At 53.9% G+C, this 17,946-nt stretch overlaps 1 protein-coding gene across 2 annotated transcripts in view; it reads left to right on the plus strand.

Annotated features, from left to right (window-relative positions):
* The window catches only part of GSE1 (Gse1 coiled-coil protein), a 418,849-nt gene that overhangs the window by 1,986 nt on the left and 398,917 nt on the right, over positions 1-17,946 (plus strand). The gene's annotated exons all lie outside the window — the stretch shown is intronic.

The raw sequence follows: 17,946 nt of genomic DNA on the forward strand, positions 1-17,946 counted from the left end.
TCATCCGCCTGATAACATTGGTAATTAGTCCAGCCATGCAGGTCACCGAGAGGTCTCCGTACTTACCCGGTTTAAACACATCCGAAGTTCCTCTCTCCTCTTGTTCCCACTCAGCTTAGCTTTTCCAGAATTTCCCACCCAAGTTCACACCTTTCCTTTGAGGCTCTCTGGTTGCTCAATAGCAGCTGGAGATGGATTTCCAGACATGGGGCTTTGGGACCCAGGGGACAGTGGCCCAAACAGACATTTCTCCCGGTGGGAAGAGAGTCTTTCTTTTCTGCAAGTCAGCTGTGCAGGCGGAGGGTGGGAGGCCTGGCGTGCGCCCTGTTTATAAGGCGCCTGCCTTCACGCTGCCTGCCCGGGAGGAGCCAGACGGGGCGCAGTTAATTTTCTATCTGGCTTTGCAAAGGCCGAAGCAGGACCTGCCCCCGGTGGGTCTGGGGAAGCAGACGTCTCTGAGTTGTCATCACCGTCATGGCCACCGGAGCCAGAAATCCTAGTTTCCACCAAAGCTGGTGACACTGGCTTGTCTTAATCAGACACCTGGAGTGGTAGCCGCTGGCGTGGGGCTGGAGGGGGGACCTGTGAACAGGGAAGGGTGTCTCCGCCCGTCCAGGAGTGGGTGTCGCGTCTGCCTGAGAGGCTTCTGATCCTGCCTCCCAGGCATCCACGCGTGTGCACACGTGTGGGGTTCTGGGTTACGTGTTCACTCACGGTGGTTGCGTCTGTGAAGTAGATGTCCGGCCCCGACGCCTTCACGCTCTGCCCAGGGTTCTTTGGATGTCAACGGCCCCTTTGGACTTAGTGCTGTCTTTGGGGGGCTTTGGTCTGGTTTGGGGGCTTTTGTCTTTAGAGCTGTTTTTGGAGGGCCTCTCGTTTTAAACGGACAAGCTTGCCACCCCCGCACCGTGGATGCTAAACCTCTCGTTCGCGGTGTGCGGCAGCGCAGCCCGCGCGTCTGCTGCTGGGAATCTGACCTACGGTTCCCGGAAGGGCCGGGCCTGGGAGAAGAGCCTGGCTGAGCAGCACAGAGCCGGGTTCCAATCCTGCCCTTTCTCTTGTTAACTGAACGCCAGGGAGGATGCGTCTCATCCTCCCTGAGTTCATTTCTTTAAGCTGGGGAGTGGAAATAAGTATCACCTGCCTCGAGGGGCCATCACGAGAATTAAATGAATCGGGGCATTTGAATGCTTCCGGCAAGTCAGGTGCTTGGCATAGAGTGGCGCCCTTGTGTCCTCCCCACGTGTTGGGGCGCATCGTTCCAGGATGCGGGTGGATTCTGCAGGGTGGGTACAGATTTTCAGCTTGGCGGTGGTGGGCGTGAGGTCATCAAAGCACCCCCCGTGAGGCCTCTCAGATTGTCTTCTGCACAACGTCCACACTGTGGTGTTTTCCCACGTCGATGTGCTCGCTCATCGGGAGTTGATGAGATGCCGACTGGGGCCCTCAATGATAGGAACGTGAGAAAATGAGAAGCTGCAGCTCCCAGTCCAGCTGCGAAGCGGGGTGCGGAGGGTGGCCAGGTGTGGACGAAAACGCAAGCTGGTGTCCGCCCGGGGGGGTCAGCATGAGTTTGGGGGGCTGAACGTCACGCTAACTTCTGCACCGTTTCTAGAGCAACCTATTTCCTTCGCTCCTTACCGCGTCCCTATGAGGCGTTATTATTCCCATCTTAGAGATGAGTAAATGGAGGCCCAGAGAAGTCAGATGACCTTGTTGACTGTCACACAGCCAGTAGGTCGCTGAGGTGGGTCTTGAACCCCAAAGTCCTCCGCCGTTGGACCGCCTGGCAGAGGTGGAACCTTGGAAGATGGGCGGGATTTGTCGGTGGGAGAGGATTCAGGAGGAAGGGAAATAAGGTTGGAGTGAACTAGAGGCCTTGAAATCAGAAAAAGGAGGTCGGGTTTAGAGTTGAAGATACGGGGTAGCAATGAAAAGTGAACGAAGCCTTGGAATGGGCTGGGAAGAGCTACGCCCGGGGCCGGACCATGGCAGCATCCCAGGGGGTTGGTGAGGCCATCAGGCCTCTGGGTGGTGGGGCAGCAGTGCGTGGCTCAGGCCCATTTAAACAGAGGGAATGAGAAACCTCAACTCCTGCCTCCAGGAGAGCCTGACTGATGGTCAGTAGAGTGCCGGGAATACAGCCTCTCCCCCCTCCCCCATTCATTCAACAGATACTCGCGGAGCGCCTCCTCTGAGCCAGGCACTGTTCCAGACCCTGCGGTGCTGGTGGTGTCAGGGGGAGGGGCACGAAGAGCCCGGAAAGAATACTTCCTGCAGAGCTGTGAGCGGGGCAGGATGAAGCTAGGCCAGGTGCCAGGGTGGGCTTGGGGATGAGAGCGCAGGGTCACAGGAGCTGCAGACCAACCCAAGGGACTCCTGGCAGGGCTGTTAGGGGTGAAGACACGGGTGACACCACCAAGGAACGTGCAGAGGCCCCCATGCTCCTTTCCCGAAGCCAGCTCCGGAGTCCTTGGTTCTCGTGTCCATATTCCGTGTCTCCGTTCGGTGCGTGGTTTGAGAATTTGGGGGGGAGTGGCTAGGGACATTGGAAGGTGGCTGTGGGGAGCCATTTAGCTGGGACAGTGTGTTCCAGAACCTCGTCTGTACCGCCTCCTGTGATGCCTCAGTTGTTTCCTGTTAAGGGTTCATTTACAAGGGAATCACCTTTAACCGCTAAGAAAGTAAACGTGAAAGAAGGAAGTGCGGAAGGGTGTCTGTCACTGGTGCCCTCCCTTTAGATTGTGGCTTTTCTCACCAGCTGGACTCCTGGCCCCTGGAGAGCACCCTGCCCTGTAGCCACCATATCTCTGAGCTGGCTGCTTGGGTAGGGCTGTGTCGGGGGTGGGCTGTGGAGGCTGTAGCCCACCCACCCTTTTTGGGGGTGCTTCCCCGAGGAGGAGCCCCAGCACCGGGAAGCTCTGTGAAGCCACGGAAAGACCCTGGCTTGGCCTTAAGACAGACCCGGCTTCAATCTTCATTCTGCTGGGAGCTGGCTGTGTGACCTTGGGAAAGACTCTTGCCCTCTCTGAGCCTCAGTTGCTGCCCCTGAGAAGTGGAGGTGCTCGTTCCTCTGGAAGGTTTGTGATGTGAGAGCTGCTAGCGGGCACCAGGGGTACGGGTCCCATTCATTCCTTTCTTCTCCCTGAGGTACTTGTAACTCAGGCTGGGTCTCTCACTGGCACCCACAGGCTCCAGCGTCGCAGCCTCTGCCCCCCCACTTTCTTGCTGGGGGTGGGGAAAGGTTGTCCCTCCCTTCAGAGCTAGGAGGCACGGCTGGCCAGGCTCAGAGATGGCATCTGGGGACGTAATAATGATGAAGATACAGAATGCTTCCCGAGTTCCAGGCTGTGCCAGGCTTCACCTGTCCTCACAACAACCCCATTTAGGGAGGTGCCGCTCTCCCCGTCATAGAGGAAAAAGCAAGTCCAGAGAGGTCAAGGAGTTTGCCCAAGGTCACTCAGCTCATGACATCAAGGCCAACATTGGACCCAGGAGCCCGGCTTTGGAGTCTGTGCTCTTGACTTTCTGTCCCAGCTGTAAAGGTGGCAATGCCCTGGGGGGGGGTGGTCCTGATAGCCCCTGCGTGAGCCTGCCCACCCCGCATTTCAGCCGGCAGAGCAGCTGGGAGGCAGGAGTCAGCTTGACTGGGCCAGAGGCCCCGAGAAACCCCCCACCGGCTGCCTCTGCTGCCTACCCGCCCCCCCCCCCCCAGTTTCTCCACCTGCTGAGAAGTGGCGCCCTTTGTCTTTTGCTTCCCCCAGCACTGCCCAGGTGTTCAGATTTCAGCCGGGCCCTCCGTCAAGGATGGGTTTGCCGCATGATCGAGCTGCTTCCCTCGCGAGCCAGTTGGCCGCCAGGCCTCCCTTGACTCTTCCCTCCGTCCGGGGAGCGTTCCGGGCAGTGGAGCGTGCAGCTGTTTACCTAACCGCACCCCGGCCCTCGCTAGGGGCTGCCCGCCCAGCCCCCCGAGCCTGGCCTCCCGGCCTGGAACAGGTGTTGCCGCTGGGCCGCCTTTCTTTTCTCCGCGCTGACATCTGAGGCCTGCAGAGAGGGTCTGTCATCACTCGCCTGTCAGGGCCACATGCACATCTGTTTCCCGTGTTCCCGGCTCTCTGCGCCCACTCGGCTGCCTGCTCTTGAGGGAGGGCCTGCCAGCCCCTCCTCCTCGGATCCAGGATCCAGGGGCGCTCGGGCAAGGCGATAGGATAGGGGAAGCTTCCGGAAGGTGCCAGGAGAGGCTGCCCGGCTGGGCTGACACTGGCACCCTCTTCCTGGCAGCTGCCGGGAAGTGACTGGGCTTTGGCCTTCGCCACGCTCTGACCACCTCCTCCGAGGGGAGGTCTCTGCTTTTCTTGGCGGGGTGGGGGCCATCTGCTCGCGGAGTAAACTTTCCAGATGCGCCTTGTCTTAACCCTGGAGGTGATTAGAGACAACTGGGAAGGCAGGAGGTCTTCAAAACTCAGCCTCCCTGGAAGCAGGGAAGGGGAATTCGCCCAGAGCTTTCTGGCTCCTTCTCTGCTTAGATCTCTCTGGGTCCAGCCCTTGGGAGGTTAACTCTACCGTGACTCTCCAGACGGGTTGAAGGTTCTGGGCAGGTTTGCCTCATGGGCACGTTCTTTGGGCTGAGGAAGAGGCCGCGTCTGGACGTCTGGAATTCAGGTCCATCTTCTGTCCTAGGTCCATATCCTGGCGGGGACGGTGGCGAGGGGTGATGCTTCTGCCCTCTGTCAAGAGCGTTTAGGGCCTTAGCTTCTGTTTGCCATGCCGTCCCCAGAGGGAGCCTCACCAGGGCAGTTGTGGAAGGAGTTTCTACTGGCCATGTGACCTTTGTTCATTTCCCCATCTGTCCAAATGAAAGGTGTGGTCCTCAGGGGTCACAGGCGGTTTGCCTGCTACGCGTGAAATCTGACTGGTGGTACTGTGTTGAGAAGGATGCTGAGGCTGTGTGTGGACTTGCTGGGAAAATATCTAGCAATTTATTAACAGTTATTTTCCCCCCAGCTTTTTGAGATATAAATGGCATACAGCAGGATGTAGGTTTAAGGTGTGCAAAGTGTTGATTAGACACACGTGTCTATTGCAAAATGACCTCCATCCCCCCCTGCCCCAAAGTTGCCATTCCTTTTTTTGTGGTGAGAACATTTAAGATCTACTCTCTTATCAGCTTTCAAGTATGTGATACAGGGTTGTGAGCTGTCATGCCCCTAATGTACATCTGGCCCCTTTGTTCAGTATCTCCCCATTTCATGGGGTCTAGGTTTTAAAATTGGTATGTGATGCCGGGGCCCCGAAACACCATGATGTTCTGTCCTGGGGAGGATAAAGTATTACGGTCACAAAACCCTCACGGATCATCAGTTTTCAGGCAACTGTATACCAGGAGGACCAACAAGCCCACAGCCTAAGGCCACTTTTGCTGGTTTGATCTTTCAGTAATACAAGGTAGTTAGATGTATAAGTTTTGAAAGAAATTCTGCCAGTCCTGTGCCAGGGATGCTGGAGCAGTTCTGCCTCCTGGCCCAGCTCAGCCCTTGACCAGGGCTGCCCTGCAGACACGTTTGTACCCATTCTACGCATGAGCTCAACAAACGTTTGCATGCCTGTAGTGCACCAGGTGCTCTGTGAGCACTTGGTGCTCTGAGGATGTGATGTGGAATCAGGCAGGCCCTGCCCTTGGGGGGATGGGGGATGGGGAGGGGGTGTAGGGATCCGGCTGTGATCGTGTACTGTGTTGAGTTCTGTGCTGGGGTCTTCTGGGAGCCCATAGGATGATGGAAAACGGGTATGTTCAGGGAAGGCTTCCTGGAGGAGGTGGCACCTAAGCTGACCCAAAGACTGAAAAGGAATCAGCCAGGTCTACAAGGGGGTCATGTGCTCCTGGCAGAGGAGCATGAAGAAAAGCCTGGATGTGGGGAGTGGGATTTGCTGGAGAACCTTAAATAGTTCCTCTTGAAGTGGCAGGAGGGGATGCGGTGGGAAGGGTTGGTAGTGTTTCGAATCCCTGGATGCACATTTGAATCAACTGCCCCAACCTGTTAAAGCAGAATCTGTGAGGGGTGGTCCTGGTGGCACTGGTATTTTAAAGCTTCTGGAAGATTCCAGAGTTGGGCTGAGAACTGCTGATAGAGGTTTTGGAAGCACAGCCCAGGAGTTCGGGGCTTTTATCTTGAAGCTGTGGCTTGGCAGTCACCAGAAGGATTCTACTCGTTTGTTCAGTCTGTCTTTACCAAGCGCCTGCTGTATCCCAGGCGCTATCTGGGCATCAGGACCCAGCAGGGAGCAAACCAGGCCTGTGCAGTGGGAGGGGCTGTGATGGTGGTGACGGAGTGGCCGGGAGAGGGGAGCGTTGGCGGCTGTCACCTGAGCAGCGAGGGGGGTCTGGCAGGGGCCTGAGGAACAGTGAGGAAGCCGGGGTGCCTGAGGGCAAGGCGGGGTTCCTCTCAGAGGTGGGCAGGGGCCAGTCAGGGGGCCCTCGCTGGGGAGCCGGGACTGTGGGCTGACCCTGAGAAGGCGTTGTTTTTGTTTTGTTTTTAAATTGAGGTACAATTCGCACCCTACAGTGTGGATTAAAGTGTACGGTGCAGTGGTTTGTAGTGTATTCACGGGGCTGTGCGTGCATCACCACTGTCTAGTCCAGAACATTCCTATCACCCCCTCCCCATCAGTGGTCACCCCCCTCCCCCAGCCCCTGGCAACCGTGAATCTCCTGTCTCTATGGAAGTCCCTATTCTGCATTTCGTAGGAATGGAACCATCTAATAGGTGGTGTTTTATGTCTGACTTCTGTCATTTATGTTTTTAAGGTTCATCCACGTTGTAGCACGAATCAGCCCTTCAGCCCTTTTCATGGCTGAATACCATTCCGCTGCGTGGATAGAGCACATTTGATTTATCCGTCCATCAGTGGATGGACATTTGGGCTGTTTCCACCTTTTGGCTGTTGTGAATAACGCTGCTGCGGATGTTTACAGGTTTTTGTGTGCATCTGCGTTTTCTCCTGGATAGATACCCAGGAGTGGAATTGCTGGGTCATCTGGTAATTCCATGTTGACCCTTTAAGTTCCACTTTCCCACTGGGGGTTTTAGGCAGGCAAATAACATGACATGACTTGAGTTTGGTTTTTTTTGTTTTTTTTTTTCTTTTGCGGTACGCGGGCCTCTCACTGTTGTGGCCTCTCCCGTCGCGGAGCACAGGCTCCAGACGCGCAGGCTCAGCGGCCATGGCTCACGGGCCCAGCTGCTCTGCGGCATGTGGGATCTTCCCGGACCGGGGCACGAACCCGCGTCCCCTGCATCGGCAGGCGGACTCTCAACCACTGCGCCACCAGGGAAGCCCACGACTTGGGTTTGAAAAAGTCCCATCTGTGACTCCTTGAAGCTGTGTGCCGTCAACTCACTGGCCACCGTGGCACCTTCTGTGGCTGGTCTCCATCGCTGGATTTGTTTGAAGCTGAGTGTTAGTCGTCTTCTCCCTGGGATAAGAGAAGCTTTATTAAGAATTGAGCTCTTGGGGATTTTGACTTGCTGTAGCTGCACCCCTGGAAATCAGAGGACCCAGCTTCTGGCCCCAGCACTCAGTTGCCTTGGGTAAGACCCTCCGCCTGTCTGGGTCTCAGTTTTCCCCTCTGTAAAATGGGAGCAGATGGTGTACTCGTAGCCGAGCCCCTTGGCTCCTACGCAGCTGTCAAGCTGTCACCTTTCTGCACCTTTTGGCAGCAGTGGGATTGCGGGGTGGAGAGAGAAGACCCCTGGGGTCAAGGCCTAGCTTGGCTCTGTGAGTCCAGTGGCTCTGAAGTTCTCTGCCCCATCGCTGGCCGCCCCAGCCTCCTGCTGCCCGACCTGCTTGGTGTGGAACCCTGTATGAAATTGATTGCTGGACTGGGTTTCCTTCCAGAGGTGCCAGCAGCCTTGAATGGACGGCACAGAAGTCACAGGTGCTATTTGGTACAGCGGAGCCAGGCAGGCATGCCGGGACCCTGGCCAGGAGCACCACCTCTTAGAGCTGTTTCTACCTGGCAGGTGAGAGTGAAGTGGGGAGAGCAAGCGGTCCAGGGTCCAAGGAAGACCCCTCAAAGGTCAGAGCCCACCACGTTGTCCTGCCCACGTTTTAGTATCAATTGTTGGCAGAGCCGGTGAAAAGGAAGGTGATTGAGGTTCTGTCCACCCCCCCGGTCCTGATGCAGACACAGTGAGGTCTGAGGAGATGGTGGTGGTTATGATGCAGATGCTGGCTGTAGCAGATGACCCTCTTCCCCAGACTGCCCGTTCCTCCTCTGGCCGCGGAGGGTGGCGTGAACTGTCCTGTGGGAAGGTGGCATCAGTCTCAAATCTCCGATGATGAGGCCAAGGCTCACGACCCTGAGAGTTTTGGGTTACGTGGCAGAGCTGGGATGTGCGAGAGCCAGTGGTCGAACGCCCGGCCTTGGCCTCTCCCCCTGCCCGGGCTTGAGTGGCACCCATGGGAGGAGAGGATGTGGGGCTGTCAGGGGCCCGCCCGGGTGTAGCCACTCAAGGAGGCTGCCCTTGGAGTCCTGCCCCAGCTCCCCAGGGGCCGGCGTGGGGGGGTCCGAGCATCGGCACACTGCAGCGCTGTTTCATAAGCCTTCCCAGACCCGTAAACCTCGCCCGGCTTCCAGACGGGGGTTCACAGACGGGGATTAAGAGGCTTGTGACGGTTCTGCCGCTGGGGAGGGATGGAGACAGGTGGGAGACAGGCGTGGGCTTTGTAGACTCCCAAATGCAGCAGCCCCGGGACGGCGGGGATCAGAGGCCCTGGTGTCCACGACCGTCGGTCCAAGACAAGGGCGGCCTGGAGGAGCCATTCAGCCTTTGAGGCTCAGATGGCCCGAGAGGGTGGGCTTCGATGGGCTTGGGCGCCAGCTCTTTTAATCCTGATTCCTTTGATGGCGGGACCTCTCCTTTGACGGCGGGATCGCTCCGCTTGCCCTTTCCCTTCCGGAGGGTCTCGCTCAGTTGTATGCTGTTCTTTCTTTTGTGTGATTGTGCGATGCCCTGGGGCCATCGGACAGGGAGGCCCGGAACGTTCAGAGCGGGGCTCCCCAGGCAGGGCCCTCTGCACCAAGCACCTTGGCTACCACGGGGCCCCCAGCACGGGGAGAGCGGAGGTCAGGCAGCCTCCCTGTGCGCCGTCCGCTGCGTCCTGCTGGGGCCCGGGGGGTGGGGGCAGTGCCGTCCTGGAAACAAGGCCTCTGTCCTGTCTGTGCAGGAGCCAGGACTCCTTGGGGACCTGCACATCCCGGTCCAGAGCAGGGTGGCCCTGGCCCCCGGCCTGCGTGCAGCCTGACCTGGCTGCAGAGTCACCCAGCCGCCCCTCCCGCCAAGGGGAGGATCGCTTCTCTTGCCCCTCGCCCTCCTTCTCTTGGCAAACTGCATTTTCTTTGCTTTTCAAAACTGTGTAGGGGAAGCGGGAACCGGTTTTTGGAGCTCCCATCCCGTGGGGTGGGGTGGCCGGAGTCCCTCTCGTTAGCGGGTGAAACCCGGACCTTACTCACCTGTCACTCACCACGTGATGGGGAGGCACCGGGCCTTCTCTGGGGTGAGTGCTGGCTTCGGGGCGCGTCCCGAGGAGGGGTCCCTGGCGGCCCTGGGATGGCCAGTTGTGCGGGCATGAGAGGATGGCGTCTTTCCCCCACGTCCCCTGCCCCGCCGACTTACGCACAGACACCCCGACACACCTCTCATACCCAGGCTCACAAGCCTTTACTGTGACACCCACTCCCTCGTTGCACATGCAATCACACGCACACTCACACGGGTGCGTGCTCTCTTGCACGGACACACTTATACAGCCCCTCCCATCACATTCTCTGAGAGAGGGGTGTTCATATCTGTCACAATTTTGGATTTGTGTTCTTCTCTCTTGAATTTTGTCAATTTTGCTTCGTGAATTTCAAGGCTCCTGCACATTTATGATCGTTTCGTCTTTCTGATGAGTTGGCCCTGTCGTCACAAAGACGTATCCTTCTATCTCTGGCAATGTCTGTGTCTCGAAGTCTATTTGATCGGAATCATCCCCGTCTGAAAATCAAGGCCTCTGAGGTTCAGAGAGGGAAAGTGATTTGCCTGAGGTCACACAGCTCTCAGTGTCCGGGGTGGGATTCATGTCTCTCCGTGCAGCTCAAAAGGTTTCTCCACCCCACTGGCTGCTTTGGGGCAGCGGGTCTGAAAGAAGCCCCTTCCTGGTACTTTCTGGGTGTCTGCATTTTAATGTCATGATTGTCAGGTGGCCAGAGCTGTGTCCCTGCCCACCCTCAGCAGAGGACCCCCCAGGAGCCCCAGAGCCGAGCATCTGGCCTACAGCCTGCGGAGCTCAGCTGAGCATGCTTGGAACATCTTCCGGAGATTTCTGGCCAAACTCTGCTCTGCAGCTCCTGGCCCCCCACCCCATTTGGTGAGATTGTTCTGAACATGTTGAGTGGAGTTTCCTAGGACTCACATGTAGAATTTCTCCCGGGGGGGAGCAACAGAAATGTCCCCCCTCGCTGGCTTCTCTGGTCCGTGTGGGCCTTTTGGAGCTCATGCTAAATCCACACTTTCCGGAGGCTTCGCCCCAGCCAGGCCCACGCCTGGAGATCCTCGGGGGCTCCTTGCTGGAGGCAGGCTGCCTGCCCGTGGTCCAAGTCATCCCAGCCAGCCCTGCTCCCGGGTCCCGGAGGAGAGCCACCTCCACCTCCCTGGGGCATGCTGGGAAACTCTGGGACCTGCAGGGGGCCTGGGAGCGGTGTTGCCTAGGAGACGTTTGTAGGGAGAATTGACACAGTGAGGGGACATATTTGCCTTAAGCTGTAAATAAGGGAGTATAAGCAAAGGGATGGGTTGGTTCACTCAGCAGAGTTTTCACTGCCCTAGATGCTGTGCTCAGAGTTAAGGACCAGGGTTGTGCCAGGTGTAGGGGATGAATACTGTTATCTAATCCTAGACGGGGTCTGTCCACTGCAAAACACATGATTGTTTCATATGCCACTAGGCAAGAAAAAATGCTGCTCATGAAACCGACACTTCACCCGTTGTAAGATTCATCCTGATTTCAGAGAGCTTAAAATGTAAGAGAGAGAGTTTGGGTCTTCAGATCAGCGAGATGGGATGATGGGATGATGGCGATGGTGGTGATGAGGACACAGCAGTGGCAGCTGCCACGTTAGATGCTTACAAGACGTCATCTCGCTGACCCTGTGGATAGGAATCTGGTGGGTGAACGAGGGAAGTTGGCACCTGTCTTTCCTACTGGGCCCTTTGGGGTGACTTTGCGGTGACTGGGCGAGGTCCCGCTGAGCCTGGATAGGGCCACGGTTGAGGTTGACACAGCAACACAGCTGCCCTGGGCGCCACGGGGGAGCAGTCGGCCTTGAGAGGCCTTGCCTCTGTCACCTCCAGGTCTGGCACTGGGCAGCGGGGAGTGACCCAGCTGACGGGCTGACTCTGTGGTGTCCTGGTGCCGGGCTCCCTTGTGATTCCGACTGCATTGGCGCTGGGGCCTTAATCAGGCGGAACACGGCATCAGCAGAAACTGGTAGCCGCATGGCTCGGGGGGCCTGGCTGGTGGGAGAGGTAGAAGCAGGGCTGCCAGTGCCCCCCCTCTTCCCCACCACCCTCCTGGGGGCAGCTTCAGGCCAGACCAAGGTCCTAGGGAGGCTTCAGGGTCCCTGCCAGGACCCTGCAAACACAGGAGCGTTTCTGCTCCGGGGAGAGATACTCAAGGACGTCACCAACTCACTTCCCAGACTTTTCCTGGAAGGAAGCCCTCATTCCTCCACTTAGTGTCACGCTGCTCTCCCAGCCGTCCATACAAAAGCGGGGCTGGAACCATGGCTGCAGGTGAGGCCGTGCTGCTCTGCTCTCCACGGACGGGTGGTGTGCTTTGGCCAAGGGTATTCTGAAGTCAGACCTCGCCACCCACCCCTGCCACCCACGTGGTCCTCCGCTTCGCTTCACGGCTCTGAGCCCCAGGCTTCTCGCCCATACACAGGGACGATCTGATGTCCTCCCTCAGGGGAACGGGAGGCAGCTGAAGCCCCCGGTGAGAGCCTGGCAAGCTGTGAAGACCCCAGAAATGTTTGCTGTGGTTACTGGGGGCAGAGGAAGGAGGGGTGTGTGAGGAATCTGAGGCCCCACTCAGAGGGGGATGGGAAACCTGGAAGTAGCCTGAGGCACCTGGGATCTGAGCTGCCCTTGTCCTCTCCCTGGGCTCCCAGTGCACGTGGGAGAGATGAAGCGGGCATTCAGGTGGTCGACCCTCACGTGACCTCTGGCCCTGACAAGAGCCACGTTGGTATTTGGTGGCAGTCAGCAGATGTGTGCCACCTGACTGCTTGTCGGTCTGTGGGCCTGTTTCCTCATCTGTGCATGGGAATTACTGTAGTGTGTGTGTGTTATAGGGCTTGGTACATAGTACATGCTCAATAAAGGTTGGCTCTTATTATTTTTAAAAAATTTTGTTGAAGTGTAGTTGATTTACAGTGTTGTGTTCATTTCTGCTTTACAGCAAAGTGATTCAGTTATACATACATATATTCTTTTTCGTATTCTTTTCCATTGGGGTTTATCACAGGATTTTGAATACGGTTCCCTGTGCTGTACAGTAGGACCTTGTTGTTTATCCATCCTGTATATAATAGTTTGCATCTGCTCATCCCAAACTCCCACTCCATCCCTCCCCCACCCCACCCCCCTTCCCTGGCAACCACAAATCTGTTCTCTATGTCTGTGAGTCTGTTTTTGTTTCATAGAGCTGTTTCTTTGTGTCGTAGTTTAGATTCCATATGTAGGTGATATTGTACGGTATTTCTTTCTCTTTCTGACTTATTTCCCTTAGTATGATACTCTCTGGTTGCATCCGTGTTGCTGCAAATGGCATTATTTCATTCTTTTCTATGACTGAGTAGTATTCCGTTGTATATATGTACCACGTCTTCTGTATCCATTCATGTGTCGATGGACATCTAAGTTGTTTCCATCTGTTAGCTACTGTGAGTAGTGCTGCTGTGAACATAGGGGTGCAGGTATCTTTTCAAATTATAGTTTTGTCTGGATGTATGCCCAGGCTCTGATCACTTTTGCTATCTGTCATTTAGTTTCCTCTGCGGTCCTCATCATTCTCGAGAGCTGACCCATAGACCGCAGAAACACAGGGATCTGGACCCCATGAGTGAGATGAGATGAACCAGAAGGGAGGACCTTTTGGCTCAGGCCATGAGGAGGAGGGATACGCCAGAGTCAGGAGTTAGGGGAGTTACAGAGACCCATCGTTCTCAACACCGTGTCCCCTTTCTTACATACAGATTTCTCAACCTCAAAACTCCATGCAAAATCTGGGGTGTATCCGCAGTTTTCGGGGGAAAGGACCTCAGTGTCTTTTATTAGGCTCTCAGAGGGGTGTGTGACCCCCCAAGGTAGAGAGCCACTGCTAACATCTGCACCCGTCTGCACACAGTCATAGCGCAATGCACGTGGGCTGACTCCTCGATATTCCTTGAAACCATCTGACTTGTTCCCACCATCATATCTTGACACGTGCTCTTTCTTCTACTTTTCTGCCTATTTTCCCACTCCTGGAAACCTCCTTTGTTAACTCCTACCGGCTGAAGTCTCCCCCCCGGCTCCCCCCAAGGGCCTAGGCCCTTGTCCGTCTGCAGCTTTTTCCCAGTTGGTAATAATTAATCACTTTATTATGTGTGGTTTCCCATTGTCTTCTGGTTGCTTCATATCTGTAAGCGCTGTCTCTCCAACTAGATGAAAATAGCGAACATTGACATTTTTATCCTTGGACCCTCCATTGGTTTTTCTTTTGTGCATTGTACACGGCAATTCCTTACCAGCCGTGGGAATGGCATTCCTCAAGAGCTCCATGGTTGGCAAAATCCAAGTCTCAGAAAAAATAGGGAAAAAAAACAATAAAGATGGTATTAAGTATATGTCTTTAAAAATCACAGTAAATAAACTTTCTAGGAGACATCGAGGCAAAACACACGAGTTTCATCCACGTTTAAAAACCTGTCCCAGGGGGCTTCCCTGGTGGCGCAGTGGTTGAGAGTCTGCCTGCCGATGCAGGGGACGCGGGTTCGTGCCCCGGTCCAGGAAGATCCCACACGCCACAGAGCGGCTGGGCCCGTGAGCCATGGCCGCTGAGCCTGCGCGTCCGGAGCCTGTGCTCTGCAACCGGAGAGGCCACAGCAGTGAGAGGCCCGCGTACTGCCAAAGAAAACCTGTTCCAGGGACTTTCCTGGTGGTTTAGTGGTTGGGACTCTGCCCTTCCAATGCAGGGGGCATGGGTTCGATCCTTGGTTGGGGAACTAAGATCCCACATGCCATGTGGCCAAAAAATAAAATAAAAAAAATAAATAAAAGTAAAAACCTGTTCCAGTAGGTAGCCTTTTCCTGAGTTTCCTTTTTCACTGGGTGGGTGACCTGAGGCGCTGAAGGAGACGTCTCCCGTAAGGTTTATTTCTTCTTGAGTCAGTTTTGGTAATTTATGTTTTTTAGGGAACGTGTCCATTTCATCTAGGTAGTCAAGTTAATTGGCACAACTCCTTCATAATATTCCCTTGTTATCCTTTGAATGTCTGTAGGTTCTGTAATGATGTCCCCTCTTGCATTCCTGATGTTGGTCACGGGTTCCTTCTCTCTTTTTTCCGTGGATCAATCTAGCTAGAGGTTTATCAATATTATTGATCTCCCAAAAGGTTTATATTTAGAGACTCTGCCTCTTTAATGTTTTGACCGAGTCCTTTTGGGCTTGAAATGTAATTTCTCTTGCACTTGCATCCTCTCTTGTTCTATTTTTGAAATTGTAGACAAAATGTTGTGAAACCACCAGGCCGCTTCCAAGTTATTTATGCTTAAGGGAACATTTTCCAAGGCTGACCTTTTCTCCCTGTGTTGAGCCAGTGGGTGTTAAGATGATTTCTGTCAGCCTGCCCTTGTGACTGCCACAGGTGACGTCAAGATGGTATGTTCTTTGCTTGAGGAGGTTTTATCAAACCTCCGGTAAGTCAGAAAGATGCTAGACTTAATTTTTTTATGCCGAAGAGAAAAAGACATGATATCAGAACTGCAGATTTCGATGCCTCTGGCTTTTTAATATACGGGTGGCTCTGTTATTTAGAACATACGTATTCAGTAATGTTTCACTTTTTATTCTACAAAGGATCCACTGTTGAAAACGGGTGGTGTCCATCCATGCTTTTGCTACAAAGTATATTTCATCTATAACCTGATTGCAACTTTTGTTTCGCTTGTCTTTGCGTTTATGACAAGTCTCAGAGTGTCTCTTTAGTCCTGGGAGGAAGCTTACTGATCCTTGAGTCCAGCCTCCCTCACTTTATCAAAGAAGGCGTAGGGAGGGGAAGGGACTTGCCCATGAACACAGAGAATGTTAGAGGCTGAGGCAGAGTGCCAGTGTCCTGGGATATTTCCAATTCATCAGCTAAGGCTATCCCTCCCGTCACAGATATCTTGACATTTTTACATTAGCAATTTGAGGGCCTGTGGAAGGCCAGTCCCAGCTGCTAAGCCATGGGGAATCCCCAGCCTTAAGCACAAATGTGGGGCTCACGAGGGTGAGGCTGCGTGGTGAACAGTATCCTTCTGTGGATCCCCTGCCCCTCCATCTTCACGGCTACCTTGTGTCCTCTCAGAACCATGGGAATTATTTCTGGGTGAGTGGAATTCTTTAAAAATATTTTTTTTCCCAATAGCAGGTTTATTGAGATAAATTCGCAAACCATAAAATGTACCCTTTTGAAGTGTATGATTCAGTGGTTTTTATTACATTCACAAAATTGTGTGACCATGATCACTGTCTAATTTTAGAACATTTTTCATCACCCCTAAAAGAAACCCTATTCTCCCCTCCCCCCAGCCCCTGGCAACCCCTCATCTCCTTTCTTCTTTCACTCAGCGTAATGTTGTCAAGGTTCATCCACGTTGTAGCGTGTGTCAGTACTTTGCTGCTTTTCATGGCTGAGTAATGGTCCTTTGTGTGCACAGGCTACGTTTTGTTTATCCGCTCAGTGGCTGATGGGTATTTTGAGTTGTTTTCATCTTTCAGCTATTGTGAATAGTGCTGCTTTGAACATTCACGTACAGGTTTTTGTGTGAATGTATTTTTTTTTTTTCTCTTGAGGGTATATGTGGAGTGGAATTGCTGGGTCGTCTCATAACCCTAGGTTTAACCATTTGAGGAACTGTCAGATTGTTTTCAGAGCAGCTGTACAGGGGTATATGCCCACCAGCATGTGCGATTTGTGTTTTAAAAGAAGAGCAAAAGCAGGTGGGCACGTTACGTTTATTTGTACATCAGTAACAGTACACATTCAATAAATATTAAAATTCTTTTCCATCCTTGAGGCTTCGTATCAAAAGATGGTTTTAATGCTTAAAAAAAATTTTTTTTTTAATTTTAAAGGTGACCAATCCCAGCTGTGTGGTCTTGGGCAAGTAAATTAACCTCTCTGTGCCCTGGTTCCTTCTTCTGTGAAACATTTGTGATTGTACCTGCCTCAAAGAGGGTGTTAAGTAAATTAATGCAGGTAAAGTGCTTGGTATCTGGCAGCTAGTAAACCCCATAGAAGGGCCAGCTATTATTTTCATTATGATTCCATTATTATTGTAGGGATTTGGGGAAGTACGCGAAGGAGTAAGGGAGAACTACTCCCCCAGCCCAGCGGCAGTACCTGCTCTCCACGTAGCTCTGAGACAGCTGCTGTTAACATTGTTACTTGTTTTCTCCTGGGCATTTTCAATGCATTCTTTTTTCAAAGTTGAAATGAAACTCGATGTGCAGTCGTGCGGCTTGCTCTTAATCACTTAATGTCCCAGCGTAAACATTTCCCGGTGTTGTAAACACAGTGTTAATGTCAGTGAGATAGACTCCCAAATAGAAGGGCTATCGTTTACCCCCCCCACTCCCTCCCCCCGCCCAAGAGTGAAAATTTAGGGAGCACAGAGCCGTTTATGCCACTGTAAAGTATATTTCAGGCAAGCCTGTGTAAGCTTTTTGGCTAGAGAAGATTTCCCTGACCTCGTGACAGGCCTCGGGGGCGGGTATGGTATGGTGGCCAGGAAGGACTCAGGCCTGAGCGAAGTTTCCAGAGCTTGTGGGCCTGGGTGGGAACATGCAGAGGAAGGGCACCTGGAAAGAGAAAGGAGGGACCAAGGGCAGCTGACTTAACAGTTTCAGATCTTTTCCTGAAGTCTGACATGGTCTGTGTTGAAAAGGTAGACGGTAGAGATACAAGGGAAGTCATAAAAATTACCCAGAATTCTGCCACTCAGAGCTTCCGGCCTTTTTAAATGCACGTATGTGCATACACACGCACGCACACACTGCTGTAGGTGGGATCATAACGCATGATGTGTCTTCTAGTCTTTTCCACCTAGGACATCGTGAATGTGTTTTAGAGGGGCTAGGACTGCGGACTGTGGACCAGGATGCCTGGGTTCTGCTTGGGGCTTCACCCCTTACTAGCTGTGTGTCCTTAGGCCAGTTACTGAACCTCTTTGTGCTATGATTTCCCCATCTGTGAAGTGGAGGAGTAGCAGTCTTTATCTAAGGTTGTTTTGCAGGTTGGACGAGCTATAACAGGTGAGAGCAGCAGGCTGGCTGTTATCCTCTGGTTCCCATGTCGATTACTATCCTTTGAGAATAGGAATTTTATGGGTGACCCTGGGTCACCTGTTGCTGGACACCCAGCTTGTTTCTGGGTTTGCACAGAAGTGGCAGCTCTGCAGTAAGCCTTCTTGAACCTCAGCTCCCTCCACCCTGGGCCTGTCCCCCACTCTCCCACCTTGGCCCTTACTGGGTGACCTCAGGGGCTGCCCTAGCATGGACTCATCAGGCAGTGGGGAGCCTGGGGACCTCCTGGCCTCATTGCTAGCCATGCAGCAAGTTGCCAGAGGGCTGGGAGACCAGGAGGGGGAAGTTTTC

The sequence above is a fragment of the Grampus griseus genome (genome assembly GCF_964374135.1).
Source record: "Grampus griseus genome assembly, chromosome: 19".
NCBI classification, from domain to species: domain Eukaryota; kingdom Metazoa; phylum Chordata; class Mammalia; order Artiodactyla; family Delphinidae; genus Grampus; species Grampus griseus.